Source organism: Octopus sinensis, linkage group LG19 (assembly GCF_006345805.1).
Source record: "Octopus sinensis linkage group LG19, ASM634580v1, whole genome shotgun sequence".
NCBI classification, from domain to species: domain Eukaryota; kingdom Metazoa; phylum Mollusca; class Cephalopoda; order Octopoda; family Octopodidae; genus Octopus; species Octopus sinensis.
In genome coordinates this window covers 16,610,499-16,623,832 of record NC_043015.1, presented here as the reverse complement: position 1 = coordinate 16,623,832, position 13,334 = coordinate 16,610,499, and positions in this window count along the sequence as shown.

Sequence of the window (13,334 nt, the reverse complement as noted above, 5' to 3'; positions counted from 1 at the left end):
AGTTGAATACATCGACCCCAGTACTCAACTAGTACTTATTTTATTGACCCGGAAAACATGAAAGGCAAAGTTGACCCTGGTGGAATTTGAACTCAGAATGTAAAGACAGACAAAATGCTGCTAAGCACTTTGTCTGGCACGTTAATGATTCTACCATTTCGCCTTATTATTAATGATAATAATAATGTTTTCAAATTTTTGCACAAGGCCAGCAATTTCGGGGAGAGGGTATATCGTTTACGTCAACCCCAGTGTTTGACTAGTACTTATTTTATTGACCCCCAGAAAGATGAAAGGCAAAGTCGGCCTCAGCGGAATTTGAACTTAGAACGTGGAGATGGGTGAAATGCCGCTAAGCACTTTGCTTGATGTGCTAACGATTCTGCCAGCTCACCTTATTATTAACAACAACAATAACAACAACAGGTTTTCCTTTGTACCTTGGCATCACCCAGTGCCACCTTATTAGTAAGAAGTAGATTGATTGTTCCTCAGGACTTCAGCATACATTCATTCTATTCGCTCATAATTACATTGTTGTATTTGTAAATGCTTAATTATACTTGTAGCGAGGCACAAAGAAGCCAGCGCCATTTTGAAACAGCGAGAATTCGCCTGCAACCATTGCCATATGCGAAACAAAAATGAGATCTTGTCTGCAACCATTATTTAAAGAAAAGACAACATTTTTCCCTCTCATTTTTCACATGCTGAACACCGAGCAAGACTTTGAAGCAGTAGCGACAAAAAATGATGGGCTGAAAACAGCATTAGTAGTAACCCGAGTAGGCATAAACAAAGACATAGAATTGTCCAGGAGTCTCTGTCACCTGACATCTACTAACAAGTGGAAATGGTTTAAGAAGTCCGCGCCCAGAATGGGGTATGGTAGATCTGCTATAGCAAAAACCCACCTAAAATCCTTTCGAAGGTTGAGATCTAGGTTTAATGAGACCTAACCCTAAGTTTTTATTGAGGATAGATTCACTGTGTACAGATTAATAGCAGATTGATTTGGTTTGTCTGAAGTAAGACACAAAGGCCAAATAGAACAGCTGGATCCAGTGTCAACCATGAATGATTCGTTAGACACACGATCCTTAACAAAGAATGCATGATGAGATGAAAAATTGCAGGAAGAAATTGACATGCCCAAATCTTCCGCAACTAGTTTCCCAACAGCTTGAACGAACAGAGCTGGATGCATCAACGGACTTTGTCCTTAAATCTGGCATGGTACCAGCAGAGATTGGAAACCGTTGGGATCTTTTCGGTTTGAACGGCAGTTTTTTAAAATAATTTCCATGTAGCTAAACACTTTTAAACTTCGTATACTGGTAGAATGTGTTTATAAAACATCTTTTTCTCTTGGCTTTATTGAGAAAATTCTATAGTTTGTAAGATATTTGTTGTTTTTTTCCTTCAATTTCTGCAATTTCAACCAATCAGTGACGTCTATTGAGGTGAAAACATTCTGTGCTGTATGAATATGTCCCTCATTTAAGAAACAGATTGGGTTTATTTACATTTCTGAAGAAAAAGATACCCTTCCCCCCACCCCTAACCCTAACCCTAAAACAGGTTGAAATGCAATAGATCGATACTAGGGTCATAGTTATAGGTGACAATTTCATATGACACCGCTAGAAAAAACTGCCGTTCAAACCGAAAAGATCCAACTGTTGGAGCAGAACTAGACGACCGTGGCTTAGAACAGCTTCTGCTGCAAGGATGACGAGAGCTGGTGTGTTCTCGCCACAGTGTGTCCATGCGACATGTTAATGCATCGACTCTCTCCAAAATGTCGTCATGTGACGAGGCAGGAGACTCTGTAGTAGTAGAGGAAGCTACTACGGGGTCCGAACACGTATGGTGAGGTGCAAGCTGCATGGTAGACTCTATGAACTTGTCTGCCATGGTGGCTATTTGATTGAGTGAATTGGAGTCGACCAAAGAACCAACAAAAGTGTTGTTGGAATAATAAACGTGTGTGCAGAAAAAAATTTTCTTTACAAAACTTTTGATTTTTTTTTTGTACAGTGTGCAGAAAGGAAAAAAATTTTTCACCAAACGTGTGTTACAGTCTGCTGAAAAAAAAATTTTTTTCTGTTTTTTTTTTTCAAGATGGTGTCAGAAATTGGTGAGTGAATTGGTGATTGTCTGTTTCTGACATGTGAGGCGTCAGAACATGCCGATAGACGGGAACGATGTGACAGTGAATGCAAAGCATCAAAATCGGAACGCTGACAATCTCTTTTGTTTCCTGTGACGGACAATTACTTTCTTGTAATTGATTCCAATACTCTGGCATTGGACATTTAGTCAAATTTTGTGCATGCCACTTTATATTTCTTGCAATTAATTTTCTTTTTGACTTGTCACATTTTTATACCATATCTTGTTGTTTGCGATCGGTTACCATCTTTGCTCTTTTCTTGTGCCTGCTCCAGTTATTCTCTACTTTCGCACTGGCATTCTCAAGCGGAGCCCCTGTAGCGAGGCACAAAGAAGCCAGTGCCATTTTGAAATAGTGAGATCTCGCCTGCAGCCATTGCCATACGCAAGACAAAAACGAGGATCTCGTCTGCAACCATTATTTAAGGAAAAGACAACAACATTTTCCCTCACATTCTATGCATGCTGATGCCGAGCAAGACTTCGAAGCCAGGAGCTCACAACGGGCTTTTGTCCTGCTGTGATACCACATGCATTGTCTCCAGAGGTTATTGAACCTCATGTGTATGGGAGAGAAGGCTAACTACGCACTGCTGTGAAGATGGTTACTGAAAGCAAACCCCTTGAATGAAGCATCTGTGAATAAACGGTTATTGAATTTACTCCTGCTGAGAACATCATTCTTCATATTTTCAGTCCTTATTTTATCAAACCTGAAAAGATGAAAGGCAAAGTCGACCTCGGCGGAATTTGAACTTAGAACATAAAGATGGACAAAATGCCACCAAGTACTTTGCCCAGCGCGCTGACGATTCTGTCAGCTTACCGACATTATTATTATTATTGACAACACTTCGATCATTTTGTCTGCATACAACTCCATCAAATAAATTACAACTTTCACTCTTGGAAGCACTGAATTTTAACTTCCTCAACCAATATCCTCTGTTGCTGTGTATTTTAATATTGTATGCGACGTAGAGGCGACGAGCTGCCACAATCGCTGGCAGGCCGTCCCCAGACTCCATAAAAACACATTGCCTACAGCAGACCCAAAAGCGTCGCCCGGGGCTGACCCCCACCCCCAGCTACGCTAGTGCCGTCCGTGCTCCAATCGGGAACAAGACAGCTGGATTTCTTTAGATGTTTAGAAACTTCATTGGGAAGTATAAACGTTTCACTACTTGTGGGTGGTGATGGCTGGAATTGTATTTTAGACATACGATTGAATTGTGTAGGGTTAACTTACACAATTCGATCTGCAAAAGTCTCAGAAAGCTGTTCAGATAGTTCCAAGTGTCCGACAGGCATCGACTAGACTTCCTGAATGCGCCAGTGAGAACATAAAGCAACAACAATAGGATATTCAGATCGTACATAGAGTGTTCATTAGGTTAGCAGACAGAAATAGTGTTGGGTATCAATAATTTATACAGGACAGTTACACCAACCTCAAATTTGAGATCTAGACAGTCGACTTTGATAGAACTTGCAGGCAGGGACCCGATTACTGGAAGTTGAGCGCAAAGACTACCGAGATTGTATTAGTGAGCTAGTCAAGCGGCAGTTGACGGAGAAAATTGTCAACAATCTGTAGTGGAGTGCCCAGAAGACGCCAGATAGATGTGAATTGATAGCCTTTAGTAAAGGAGCAAGTGATACAGAGAAGTGCATTAGAGAAGAAGCTAGTTAGCAAGCTAGAAGTGATTAGCAAAGGCATGACGACCGATGTGCTAGCGGCAGAGAGGGCTCTCGAAGATTTCTATAATGCGAAACATAAAGGCTCATGCGTTAAAACGGTTAAAGCGGTAACGGAAGTCATTCGGTGGACACGGGCAACGGAAGCGCGACATAGTGCAGTGGATTCTCTCTCTCTCTCTCTCTCTGTTATATATACATGAATACGGACGTAGTAGATAACAGCTAGCCTTCGGCCGCTCTTTTGAGCCCTGTTGTGTCCACTACTCTGATTGGTTGGTATTGGCGCAATTTGTCTCTTGTTCTGTTACGCACCAATGTGCAACCCAACCAATCGCAGCCTTCTGACAAGGTCAGTTTTCACCGATAGAATGGTATAAAATGCTAGCTTCAACACCGCCTTTCGTCTCTCAGTTCCAGACCTTCTAAGTTCTAGCCACTGACCACAGAGCACACAGCTAGTTCCAGCGATAACCAACAGTAGCCACATGGAGACGAATCAACACTCGACCAAAAGCATACGGCAATCTCCATCCCCGTCGCCAACAACATCTCTCTATGTACACAGCAACACTCGCCCAGGTTCTATCTCTTCACTGTTTGTGAATTACTTCACCATGGTTAACAACAAATACAACCTGCGAGAACTCCCGTACCAAGTATTCTGGCAGTAGCATTATAGCCACTACTTCGTACAACGCGTACCGCACAGGCTCTGCTTCTTCGCCTCAACTTCTTGTTACAGCACTTCAACAATCGCGTACCCTGACTACGAACTGGTATTTATCTTCCTTGTGTCTGCATAATAGACTGTGGCAAATGAGGAAGCGCAAGCGATACTGCATCATAGGGTTCCACAAGGAAAAGAAATACGGCGGAGACAAATACAGGAACTTGATCGTGTTGTATTATCCCTGGCGATATGAATTCGTCCCTCTGAAAGACCAATTCTCCTCCTTTAAAGAACACAATGAACATGTAAAGGATATTGTCCATGCTAACGAAGTTATGTTTAGTGTTAATGCTGAAGAGCTGGACAGAGCCTATGATGATGACCTGCAGCAGATGGGTTCCCCAGAAGATGCCCGGGAGGGTGTGGCTCCAAATGTAGAGTTCCAATGATCTGAACAAGAAGCGGAAGTAATAATCAGAGAACGTGTGCTCCCAGAAGAGGACCAGCTTCTCAACGTAGATCTGGCCCCTCATTTGGCATCTAGTGATCATTCGGAGCTCCATGTTCGTTTCACATTCACGGCGGTTTTAGAACATCTGTGAGAACTCTGACCTATATTCCCAATATGGAGGAGTCAGTATTTTGGCCGTAGGTGACTTTTACCAGCTTCAGCTTGTTGGACAAAATCTAGTACTTGGCTTCCCATCTGACAATTACGCCCGACTACACGGTTTACTTTAGGAGGAATACTTCACTTTGATTAAACTTACAGAGAGCATAAGGCAGAAGCGGGTGAGAATAGGTGTATGTCCACAGAATGACATCGTCTTGCTCAAATGCAGGGTTGTTAAAAAAAAACAGACAATGGCTACTCAGCAGAAGCTCTCCACGCGTTCAAAACGAACAAAGAAGTAGATGATCATAATGCTGAGCATCTAGAAACGCTTCCCACTCAAGTGTTTAACATCAAGGAAATTGGCACCAAGAAGGGCATTCATACAGGACTCATTGATGTTCTGATTTTAACAAAACCATCAGAGACTGGAGGTTTAAGGGAAGTCGTATCAGTAGCAGTTGGTGCCAGAGTGATGGTGACTGTAAACATTGATGTCTCCGATAGTCTGGCGAATGAAGTGTGAAACAGTGGCAGAGACTGAACACACTGGAAATGACATTCATGCCATCTTAGTGAAATTTGACAGTGAACGCGTTGGCAGAGTGGCCATTGCTACAGTCAATATAAGCGCATTCGTACTCTGGAGCAGTGCCTATCAAACGTCAGCATGTACAGTTCTTTACTGGAAGGGGCAGACAATTAGTTAAAACAAAACGAGTTCAATTCCCACTCTCACTGGCTTGGGGCTGCACAATTCATAAAGTCTAAGGGAAGACTCAGGATAAGATTGTTGTCTCTATGGAAGGAAAGAGAACATTCATGCCGGGTTGGGCATATGTTGCTCGCAGCAGGGTCAAATCTCTGAATGGTCTATTTCTCCTAGGATTTGATGCAAGCAACATCCGTGTTAACCTATCTGTAGTTAAAGAAATGAACCGGCTCCGTCAAGAATCTGAATCAAACACCAAACTAAATGCTGTACCAACTACTACTGATGCTTCCTCGAACATTCGATCTTATTTGGAACACCAGGACGACCTTAAAACAAATGAGAGAATCCTTCAAGTAGATGACTTCTGTTTTGTGAAGACATTCTTGAAGCAACGGCAACAGGTTGAGTCCATCCTGCATCTGTCTAACACCTTCAGAGCAGACAAGCCTGTCATAACAGGGCGAGAAAGTGATATCATGACGATTGCAAGAAAAGATACTTCACCGTAGCGCAGCTGAACCTGGGAGCCAATCAACTGGAATACACAGCTGTCGCGGTCACGAAATACGCAAAAAAATTTTATCATTATTACTTTCTACAGACCACTATCTTTGACTACAGCAATATTCATTTCCAGGCTATAAATCCTCATGCAATCCATACCGAGAGATGTCATAATCGTTATCATTGGGAATTTTAACGTTGATCTCATTAACTCCTCTCATCACCAAATCTTGACCATCATGGAGGAATTTGGCTTTACCCAGCATGTGCGGATACCCATCACAGACTATGGTACTTTGTCGGACCACGTGTATGTCAACAGAACAGAATGTGTATTAGCAGATGTTATAGATACATATTTTTCCAACCACGATACAGTATGCATTTCATTTACAATTATGATTATGTTCAATTATGCTTTTCTCCCGAAGTTCTTGTTGCATTTCAACCAGTGTTTCCAAAATTTTTACATAGTGATTCCCCAAGACTTATCGACATGTGTGCACTCAAGTTATGCAAACATTTTCATTACCCAGATGACAGATACAGCATTACAAACACGGTCCGCACACCCACTTTCACATTTCATGGCTACCGTTGGGGATCGATCAGGTACCGGACAAGGATTCTGGATTATTTTTCTGGTTTTGTTTTTACTTAATTTTTGAGAGCGGTCGGGTTCATTTTTAGTATTCTCGTTTGTGAGAGCAGTCGAGTTTATTTTAGATATTCTCATTTTAAAAATCATCTCTGGCTAATCGTTGGTGTTGTCATTAGTGTTGTATTTGAGTTTGAAGTGTATACGCTCCATATGAGTACTGTTAGTGTTAAACTGTTATTTACTGAATTGTTGGATTGTTGTTACCTAAAATTGTTGAACTTGTTACCGGGTTTTTTAAATTTTCTTCCCCATTTATGGGTGAAGTTGTGAACAATATTGTTATGGAAGGTACACCAGTGCAAGCGGGCAGTTATGCTGCGGTGACTGGCAAAAGCCTGTCAGCAGAGGTACTGCAAGTTAGAGAAGTTGAATTGAAGGAGAAAAACTTCAAGAAATATAATGATTTATTGAGAAAGGAGGGAGATAGCATGAGGTTGATGCCTCCCAAGGAAGTGATAGAAAAAACGGAGAAGAAAACAATAGTATACAGAACGTTGAATATTGCAACGAAAAATGTGGAAATAGCAGCAAAGAAGGCGGTCGAGGAATACCCGAGAGAAGTTAAGAATGTAACGGCGTACTACACCAGAAGAAGGAAATACAGCACAGTGGAGGTACGCTTCGTACGTGAAGAAGAAGCGAGAAAATACTCCACTGTGCCTTTGAAATCAGCTGAGTGGACACTACTACCGACTTACTGTAGAGTAAGAATAGGTAGAGTGCTCCCCAGAAATTGATGAGGCGTGGCTGGTGGCAGCCATCCTTACAATACAGAGGAGGACACCGAAATATTGAAAATATCGAGAAATACAGAGGTGAACTTGTTGGGGTATAGACTAGAGGTATCGGTCCATATAAGCTTGCCAGACTTCCACAAGATTGCGGAAGAACTGGTACTGCCAGACGAAACAAGGTTAAGAATTGTGGTGGAAGGAAGATCGCCTGTATGTTTTCTATGTGGAGTAAGGGGACCAATGAAAGTTAAATGTCACCAGAAACACGAAGAGAAGGTGACGGAGATGGAACAGTAAGAAGCGGTAGACGTGCAAAGCATAGAGGAGCAGAGGCCAGTGGAAAATATGGAAGAAAGATACACAGTGGTGAAGAGGAAGAAAAGACAAGAAAACGCGGACTCACCACAAAGAGTGCCATGAAGAAAAGTAAAGAAAGTGTAGAGGAGAGACAAGGGTTACCAAAAGGAGGAAAAGTGAGCGAGAAGAAAAGAAACGAGATGTCGGCAAAATTAAGCGAGAAACACAAAGAGAGAAAACAGAGAGCAATACCAGCAAGGACAGGGAAGATAGAAGAGAAATGATAACAACATCGAGCGAGAGACAAGCAGAGAAAAAAGAGATGGAAATACCAATAACAGCAGAAGAGATTAGTAATGGAAATCAGAAAGTAACACTGAAGGGAAACAATTAAGAACAATGATAGAGTACAGAAAAAATGTGGAAATTGAAAAAAGATAACGAAAATAAAAAATGTAATTAGGGTGAATTTGGCGCCCAGGGAGTGCAATGAAGGAGTTAATGCAGTCTTGCTTGTAAAAGAGAGGTGTGAAAGGTTGAAGGAACATTTCAGGGAAATGATAGAAATATTACCGTTGCAGTTTCGATTTAATGAGTTGCCAACGGTGGTGGCATTCGAGGACATAATGGAATATTTAATATAAATGGAAAGTGAAATTTTTTAAATAAGGACTTTAAAAAAAAATGATGGAAAAACAAGAATAATGAACTGTGTGATATATAAACAGTAAAATGGAACTGCCTGCTTGGGGTGGGGGCAGGCAAGCCATTTCATCTCATTTATCATTTATTCATAATTTCATCCGTTATAGGTTTTGTGTACCCCTCTGTATTGTTTTGTCTTTGTATTGTCCAATCTTTATAAGAGCCTTGTGCCTAATAAAAGAAATCAGGGCGTTGGTGTTGTAGTTGAGTCATTTGATTCCCTGTTGCATTTGATGTGTTCGCTTCATGTGAGTCTTGTTGTTGTTTAAATTGAAGGTCTACCGCACCTAATTGTTATATTATTGGATTGTTAAATTTATTGTTACCTGTGAACTTTTATTTTCTTCCCCATTTATGGGTGAAGTTGTGAATAACATTATGGAAAGTCAACCAGTTCCAGCAGGCAGTTACGCTGCAGTAACTGGGGATAGTCTAACGGCAGATATCCTGCAAGTAAGAGAAATTCGACTGAACGACACAAATTTTAAGAAATATAATGAGTTGTTACGAAAGGAGGGAGAGAGCCTGAGGCTGACGCCGCCCAAGAAAATTATGGAAAAAAAAAGGACAATAATATACGGAACACTGTCTATCGCTACAAAAAGAGTTGAAATAGCTGCAGCGGAGGCAGTCGAAGAATGCTTGAAAGAAATCAAAAGCCTAACTACGTATTACACCAGAGGAAAGAAATATGGCACACTGGAGGTACGCTTCGCGAGTGTACAAGAAGCGATTAAACACTCCACTGTGCCTTTGAGATCAACTGAGTAGGTACTGCTACCAACCTACTGTGGCAAACGTGTGGCTAGATTTAGGATTGGTAGAATGCCCTCAGAAATTGACGAGGCGTGGCTGGTGGCAGCCATCCTCTATAATACAGAAGAGGAAAATAAAACACTTCAAATCACAAGAACTTCGAAGGTAAACTATTGGGGATACGGCCTTGAGGTGATGGTCCACATCAGTTTGTGGCGACGAGGAAGAAGAGTAACGCGGACTCACCACCAAAAAGTCCTAGGAAGAAAAGAAAGGGAAACGGAGAGGAGACGCAGAGCGTGAAACAAGGAAAAGTGAACGAGCAGAGAAAAATTGAAAGGCCAACAAAAGTAAGTGACAAAGTCGAAGAGCGAAAACATAGACCGTTACCAACAACCAGCACGGAGGAGAAAGGAAGATGAAAGAGAAATGATAACAATAAAGAGAGACATACAGAGATAGAAATACCAGCAACAGCAGAAGAGATTGGCGAAGAAAAACAGAGAGAGACACCGAAAGGAAAACAAGTAAGAAATATGATACAATACACAAAAAGTGTAGAGATAGAAAAAAGATTGCGAAAATGAAGAATGTAATTAGAATTAAATTGCCATCCAATGAGAACAATGTAGGTTTGAAAGCTTTTCTGCTGGAAAGAGAGAGAGAGAGGTTAAAGGAAATGTTTGGTGAAAAGTTAGAAGTGACACCGGTACAGTATCGTTTTGATGAATTGCCGCCGGTGGTGGCATTTGAAGACTTAACGGAGTATTTAGTGTAAATGAGGGTGAGGAAATTTAAGAACTGAATAATTGGTGACTTTGTGTAAATTTTAAAAGAAAAGGAAAAAAAAAGGGGGGGGAAACAAGACATAATATTGAACTGTTCGTAAAACGTTATATAAAAACAGTAAAATGAAACTGCTGGGGGGGGGGGCAGGTAAGTCATTCCATCCTCATTTTTCATTGTAGCCATAATTTCATACGATATGTGTTTTTATGTACCCCATTGTATTGTTTTGTATGTCCTTGTATTGTCCCCTCTATACAAGAGCCATGTGCTTAATAAAAGAAATAAAGACGTTGTTATTTGAGTCATTTGTGACCACGGTTTGATTGAGGAGGGTTGTCTTTTTGAGACTGTCCGCTGGAAGCAATTCAGTTAAAAGTGGACATGGAAGAGGTAGTGGGAGGCGAGCAGTTTGTGCAGGGAGAGGGAGACACTGTAGGGCTGGTCCCTCCAGACGAAACAGTCAGCGACAGGAGCGATGGGACGGAGGTGTGTCGCACGCAGGCGGTCGCCACCAACAAAGTGGAGATCTTGTCAGAGGATGATGTCGAGGAGTGTCTGGGAGTCCTAGTGAAGGAGGCAACATTTGTGAGTGGAAGATACAGCGCGATGGAGGTTTGCCACCAGGGAGGAGGCGGCCTCACATTCCACCACTTTTCTGCCTTCTGACAAGGTAACGCTGCTGCCCATGTGTGGGGGCGGGCACGGTGTTCGAGTAGGAGGGGTGCCACCAGAAATAGAGACGAAGTGGTTGGTAGCAGCTATTTTGGCTTCCACCGGGGACGATCCAGAGTTGGGACCAGTGAGAGGAGCGAACGTGTTGAACTGGTGGGGATGCGGTATTGAGATGTGGATTTTTGCTGCATTCGAGGACATGGAAGGAGTCCCCTACCAAGTGGAGATTGCGGGATGGGGAGTTCTCTTAAAGTAGTTGTGGAGGATCGTCGACCCAATTGTTACCAATGTGGTGGGAGAGGTCACATGGGAACGCAGTGCCCCAAGCACGAGCATCCTCAGAGTGGAAGGACTGTGGAGATGGAGGAAGGGATCGAAGCGGAGAGGAACGGGGGGGGGAGGAACGAGGGAAGACGGATCAAGGGAGGCAGGGGAAGGGAGTGGCGGGTTTTTGTCCCCAAAAGGAGGAGAGCGAGGTCAAGGGGGCACTCGCGAGAACCGGCGGCAGAAGCGGAGAGGGCGCCCAAGGGAGGTGGGGAGCCGCCTAGACTTGGGCGTGCGCATGCGGTGGAAACGGAACCAAGAGAGGAAGAATACAAGCATAAGCGATTTATGGTTTACTATGCAGAGGTGGAGGGGTTTCGTGGGGGTGGAGCTGTCCAGGGAGAATTTCGAGGAGAATGAAAGATGTGTTCTATTGAACGACGAAAGATACGAGGCGTTCATGGATTCTTATGGTGAATTGGTGACTATGGTTGACAGGCCGGTGTTGTATAATGCAATGCCGCCATGGTGGAACATGCAAAGTTTGAAAATTTCAAGGAAAAAATATTAAATGTAATATGAACAATATATAAAAAAAAATTATGATGAAAATGTGAACTTTTTGTTTTCTTAAAAAAAAGAAAAAAAACCCCAGGAAAAACTCCAAAATCAGGTCTAAATGTAACCACTCGACTTCGGAAATCGAGTGAAAATTACGCCTCATTTTATTATTATTCATAATTTCATTCGTTTCTTTTATCTTTTCTTCTTTGCTCGATTTCTTTTTTATATTTTTTATTTCCCCGATTTTATGTTTTGTATTGTCAAACCTCTATATTTAACCCCTTGTGGACAATAAAGAAACGAGGACGTGCTCTCTGAGTGTTCTTGTTGTCGTTGTTATTTGTAAAAGACCAACACAGTTTAACTCTATGTACAATAATAAAATCTGTTAAATGTTCGCTGGTGTTGTCGGTTACTTCTTCACGCAGTCCCAGAAAAAGCATCTCCGTTCATTAACTAAACCAGTCATCATCTCATCAGTCAACAACCTCCCTTCCATTTATTATTTTCAATACATAATGATGGATTTGAACAGTTAAAAAAAAATTAGATCGACTTATTAGAAAATAAGTAAAACTTAAACTATCTGCCCAGAAAAATACGAAGGAAAACATTTTCATTTTTTTTTCTATTTAAAGTGGCTCTTTTTAAATATCTTCGAAACTTAACATATGGACATATACCGTGACAAGCAATTTTCCACTGTTCTGGGGAAGAAAAAGACCCCTTCATTTACGAAGAAAACTGTTTCTTCATTCTTACTGAGTTTTTATGGATATTAAAAAAAAGATTTAAAAAAGAAAACAAACGAAAACAAGAGAAAACAAAAATATCTTACGCCAAAGTACACATTTTGAAAAGAATAAAGTGACATTCACGCAGACAACAACATATGTGAGTACATTTCTAAAGCTAATGACTTTTATAACACCACAAAAACAATATTAACAACGACAATTAGTCAATCTCGCAACCGGGAATTTCTAGCATTCGTTATCTTTCCATACAATTAAAGCATTTCACAAAAAAATTCCCGCATAGTAATTCTTCTGTATTTACAATAGCTTGCAGTGAGTGTTTCACTGTTCCCTTCCTGAAGACCAACGGTGTCATACTATCTTTGATTTGGGCTGTCTTTCGCTCATTCCGAAGTACGTAAAAAAGGCTTGGTTTAAACAAAGCCTTTTTAATCTAGTTGTCATCTAGTACAAAGGTTTTCAACCCATTTTGGCCAAAGGCCCCCTTTTGACCATTGAGGTCACAAATGCTCCCCCCCACCCAAGAATAAATTTTTATTTTTTTAAATATACCACTTATTTTGATATCAGCAGATAATGATTTACATATGCGCTTGTTTGCAGTCGGGAGTACAGATATACAAACTGAAATGTAAAAAAACAAAGAAATGAATAGAAAATTTGGTAATTGCATTTCTTTCCACAACGCGTCACTTATGAGATCAACGTGTTGTTTATCGAGAGAGTGCTCTTTGGTACAAGTAAATGCCGATGAAA